The sequence below is a fragment of the Gopherus flavomarginatus genome, chromosome 4 (genome assembly GCF_025201925.1).
Source record: "Gopherus flavomarginatus isolate rGopFla2 chromosome 4, rGopFla2.mat.asm, whole genome shotgun sequence".
NCBI lineage: Eukaryota > Metazoa > Chordata > Testudines > Testudinidae > Gopherus > Gopherus flavomarginatus.
The window spans coordinates 141,376,419-141,382,512 of NC_066620.1; positions in this window are offsets into that span (position 1 = coordinate 141,376,419).

The window sequence follows — 6,094 nt, forward strand, 5'->3', positions numbered from 1 at the left end:
ACTCTCATCATCTCCTGTCTTGACTTTTGTAACATTCCCCTTTTTAGTTTCCCTAATTGACTTTCCATGCATGAGGAGTAAATTACCTAGTAAATATCCTATTTATTTATATTTATGAACATAACTGTATGTTTGACTTCTGAAATAATCACAGAGAAATGTCCAGATATTGTGATGAGATTATTTTTGTCATGATGTTGCATCAACAAGGCCCTTATGGGTCCCTGAAAGCAGAGAAAACCTGAAGTAATAATATAGTTCAGACACACTCTTGATGTGTTCCAAGCCCCACCTACTATGTGAGGGGCTGGGAACAGGGCCAATATAGAATTCTTACACCAGCTTTACATCAGCCAGGAAGGGTGTCAACGTGCCTCAGTGGGTCACAACCAAGAATACCAAATTCAGGACAAACTAGTGGGAAATAGGACAGACACTCCCCCTCCCAAACTGGTGGTTATTCTTCTATGATATAACAAACCAGCAACAAAAGTAAATTTCAGAAATGCAGCCTTCTTAGGTATTCCAGTCCTTGTTTCAACACCCAGACACTTGACTTAATGAAGAGTGGTTATATAAAACCAATTTAATCAATGAAAGGGTTCTTCTGATCCCAAAAGACCAGCCACATAGCCAGGTTAATATAACTCAGATCTTAATGAATAATCACACTGTTGCCAATCCTTTAGTATCTAATATTTACAGGTTTATTTATAAGAAAAAAGAAAGAGGTAAGAGTTAAAATTGGTTAAAGGAATCAAATACAATAATTGCAGCATTCTTGAATCAGGTTTGAAGCAGTGATGGTATAAACTGCTGGCTTGTTAAGTCGCTGGTTGCTTCCAAATGATTGGAAGGTCCTCAGTCCTTTGGTTAGAATGCTCCTATTATTATAATTCCATAGTCCAGAGATCAGAGCAGGAAAGAGGCAAAATGGAGATGTTTGCAGGGCCTCTTATAGCTTCTGCCATGTGGAGGGAAACTTATTGTTCCAAGCAAAGCCCTCAGCAGTCAGCACAGTTTGTGAAAAAGTACAGGCACTTGATGGAGTAGTCTAGTGTCACATGAGCTGGTCACATGCCCTCACATGCTTCAGTGAGTCACAATAGGGCCATTACCCATATTCTAGCTAGAACATCCACAAGCAAGTTCATCAGGTGGGGATAAGCTTCTTCCATGGCCAATAGAGTTCGTTGATGGGCTTTCAATTTGAATAGTTCATTCACAACATGCTGGCTAGACTGGATGTAAACTACCTTGTGGATGTTACCACAGGAGCAAACACATTTGAAATACAGGTACATAGTCAATATTCATAGCTTCAGATACTAAAATGACCCATGCATACAAACAGGATAATCATGTTCAACAAATCATAACTTTTCCATTGACACCTTACATGATATACTTTGTACAAGATTTGTTGCAATTGTTTAACAGCGGTAGCAACAATGATATATATGGTCCTATTTTAATCAGATAACATCACAAAGGGCCCTTTGCAGAGGCTATTCTCAAGGGGCTGTTTCCATCCTTTTAAAGCATCCTTTTTAACTGCTAAGGCAGCATTCAAGAGCCTTAGCATAACTGAGAACAGTTCCAGGATCTGGGAGTTATTGAAAGACAATAAATATAGACGACTACAATGCCATTTTTACAGAATCCCTTTTCAGAGCAGAACCATGTGTTAACACAAGCACTGATGACTGTGAACCAGTTATAATGGAAACATTACCTGTGCAGTATTGTGTAATGGACAATCAGACAGCAGAGTGCTAACCTGGAGAAATGGGAGTAGGGTCTGATCTACTTAAAACATAATGGAAGTTTGGCCATAGAAGGGCAAAGGATTAAGTCCTACACGACCAGAAAATAATACAGATATGAGGGAACATTCTCTCATTTGACTTTGAGTATCACCTAATTTCTTAACTAGAATTATGCCACGACCTATGAAACAAGAATAAGCAAATCAACATGGCATGTGTAATAGCCTCACGTTTCTTCATAAAGGGCTGTTTTCTATAGGATAGACACTTATTTTTCTTTATTGCAGCTGTTATTTTTCTGCATTCTCTATTATTATTTACTGCCTTCTTGAGAGGCTCAAGTTACGGACACAGCATAATGCCATTTGCTTTACAGGGTTTTTTTTGCAGTATTATAATGCTGTCTTCCAATGCTGCCACATAATTGTATATAGTGACTGGACAGTCAGCTGTGCCAAGCTCTGTTCAAAGCAGCTGAGGAGAAAGAGAGCACAAAAGGTTTACTTTTGTTCTCCCTTAATCCCCAGGGCTGCCAAGATTGTTGTAATTGCCACTGGCTTTTAATGGCTCCCAAGGTTTCGCAGGTCTCAGACCTCTGGAGAGCAGCACTCTTTAGAAAGGATCTAGCACGTCCACACCCACTAAGAAGACCTGGGGTATAGCCAGTTATGCTGGGGGAATCCTCAGGTCCCTGCTGAAGGTAGCTTTGTGGCCATGTTCTGCCACTCAATTGATGTAAAGAGACATAGCTTGGGTCAAAATAAGGCCCCTTAATTTTGTTAGTACCTTGCAAAAGTTTTCCTGCTTAATATCTGCATATAACACATTTGATTTCATATATAAGCCCCCCCTCTCTCTATAAAAATCAACAAAGAGTCCTGTGGCACCTTAAAGACTAACAGATGTATTGGAACACAAGCTTTCATGGGTGAATGCCCACTTTGTCAGACGCATGCCTCTATATATATAGTTCCTGGTGGGATTTTTTATTTTATTTACTTCATTTTTCTTCTGAGTATAACGTCTACCATGTAGCATTCTATGTTTTTAACTCAATGAGGTACCATAACATGTCCCAGCATATTGTGTTTTGTCTTATAGATAGATTGTAAACTTTTGGGGGCAGGGAGTGTCTTTCTGTTCTGTTTATACAGCCCTAGCACAATGGGGTCCTGATCCATGACCAGAGCTTCTAGATGCTAAGATAATACAAAAAATAAGTGAAAATAATAATATAGTGAAAATCACCTTCCAGAAAATTAGATGCTGAAGTGAATTGGTTTTATTGTATATGTAGTTGATGTACCATAAACTCTAATGTTAATATTGTTGTTTTAGGTATATTTGAACATAATTGGTTTATTCTGGTGTTAACAAACACTATAAAAATATCAGTCAGTCACTTTGTAGGCAAATGAATACTTTTCTCATATAACCAAAATTTAAAGCAGTATATTATGAAACTACTTGTAATAACTACTACAGTGTTCTCTTAGGTCCACAATCTACAACACTTCAATCCCCCTAAAACAAACAAATAAACTCACAAACAAACAACAAACAGACAAAACCTCCCAACCCCCACAATTTACTTAGATCAAATTTACTTACACCAGAATTAATCAACATTGATTTCTTTGATGTAATCTGGAAATTTTATGGCCCTGACCCTGAAATTGGACCCATGTGGCTGGACACTCCCACTCAGGTAAAACCGCATAGCAGAATCTTGGCCTGTGTCAGGATTAGTTAATTGTTTCTCTGATCAGTTTGAGAAAAATAACAGTTACTGTTATAGCTACAGCAAACACAAATTAGATATTTTACACTACCTGATGGCAAGCATAACACAGTGTAATCAATAAGCTCCACGTGCCTGCTGTGATTATTCTGCATGTTGCTATGTTTCTGCAGGTTAGTGTTTGACTGTTAGTGTCCATATGTTTTTCGTATTGCCCTTTTACACCTCCTTAGTGCTGATTTAAGACTTATTGTTCTTAGTTCACAGTAACCGTGATAAAATCAAATTATTTGCCTGCAAAAGAAGAAAATTGAATCTAGGCATAAAAAGGAAGCTCCAACTGCTATAGAGCAGTTTCACGATATCTGGGGCATGCTAAGGAAAATTAAGCTCATGTGAATTCCTTGTGAAGAAAACAAACTATTCTTTCAATCAGTATTTTGCACGGTCTGTGAGTTGTGCCAGTCAGTGAATTTGAAAGAAGAAAGCCACTTCTCACATCTATAGATCACTGTCCAGATATCTTGATATTGGATGCTAAATATTATTCATATTTGTTTTCAATAGGATCCACAATGGGCTATATGCACCACAATCACAGAAGTAAACATGGTGTCTACTCTGAATACTTTATATAATAGAAATTAGTATTAACTATTATTATTGTTGTCACTCCTGGGAACCTTAGTAAAGAACAGGGTCCCATTAAGCAAGGCACTAAGCAGGCAAATAAAAAAGGCAATTCCTATCCTGAAGCAGAGCTCTATGTGGCTCAACAGCTTGTATCTCTTACCAACAGAAGTTGATCTATTAAAGACGTTATCTCATCCACCTTGTCTCTCTAATATCCTGGGACCCCACAGGGCTACAGTGACACTGCATAACTCCTGTCCTGTCAGACACTAGGTGTCAGATGGTTGTAATAGGTGGGCTAAAGTGACAACTGGGGTGGGAGGAGGCAGGAAGGGATGATGAGGTAAGAAAATGAACAGAACTTGCAGCAAAATACAAGTCCTTGCTTGCCATCTGTGGTAGATAGATAGATAACCAATTGCAACAAGAAAGCGAATGTCTGCATTCAGGTACATAAAAGGTTGTTATAAGGAGGAAGGAGAAAAATTGTTCTTCTTAACCTCTGAGGATAGGACAAGAAGCAATGGGCTGAAATTGCAGCAAGGGCAGTTTAGACTGGACATTAGGAAAAACTTCCTAACTGTTGTCAGGGTGGTTAAGCACTGGAATAAATTGATCAGGGAGGTTGTGGAATCTCCATCATTGGGGATTTTTAAGAGCAGGTTGGACAAACACCTGTCAAGGATGCTCTAGATCAGTGGTTCCCAAACTTTAACAGCCAGTGAACCCCTTTTACTAAATTTTGAAATCTCATGAACTCTCTCCTAAACACGAAATTTTCCAGTGATTTAAGTTTAAATTTCCTCAGTGTGATGGATGCACTTGCTTTGCTCTGCATAGCTCTTGGAAGTCCAGAACCATTGGAGAAAGATAAAATCTCAGGTCTGATTCAGCATCTGGCCCCACTCTCCCTGGGGTTCGGGCTGCCGGCTCCCCTGCTGATGGAGGCAGGGCTCAGGCTGTCTGCCCTGCAACCGGGTCCCACCTGCTGCCTCCAATGCACAGGGTCCTCTGGCAACCATTAGTGAAATTTTTCTGGAAACCCCCCTGAAATGTTCTGCGAACCACACTTTGAGAACCACTGCTCTGGATGATCGTTAGTCCTGCCATGAGTGCAGAGGACTGGACTAGATGTCCCGATATTATTGGGACAGTCCCAATTTTAAGAGATTTGTCCCGTGTCCCGATATCAAGGACCGCTCACCACACGCACCTGAAGACCCGGGGCTGACAGCACTTCCTGGTGGGGCAGCTCCTGGCGCCTGCCCACCGGCAGGACCCTGCAGTGCGGCCCCTAGACACAGAGGCAGAGGGGGTCTCTGCGTGTTGCACTGGCTCCCTCCTGCCCAATCAGAGCTGTGGGAGCGGGACTTGCAAGCACCAGTAACAGGCAGAGAGCCCTCCGCCACCCCCCCCCAACCCTAGGAGCAAGAGGGACCTGCCGGATGCTTCCCGGGAGCCACCCCAGATAAGTACCGGCGGGACTCCCCACCTTGCCTCCCAGCGGGTACCTCTAGATCTTAGGATCGGGGCGGCAGGGGGCTCTCTGCGTGCTGCCTTCACCTGCAAGCCCTGCTTTGCGGCTCCGGCAGCGTCCATTGATGCTTTTCCCAATCAATGGGAGTGTCATGGTATAATTCCCCACTCTGAACCTTAGTGTCCAAAAGATGGGGTACCAGCATGAATTCCACTAAGCTCAATTACCAGCTTAGTACTTGCAGCGCTGCCACCAACCAGGAATTCCAGTGCCTGGTACACTCTGGTCCCCACAAAACCTTGCCCGGGGACCCCCAAGACCCAGTCCCTCTGGATCTTAATACAAGGAAAGTAAAGTCTTTCCCTCACTGTTGCCTCTCCCAGACTTCCCCTCCCTGGGTTACCCTGGAAGATTATTGTGATTCAAACTCCTTGAATCTTAAAACAGAGAGGAAAATCCACCTTCCCCCCTCCT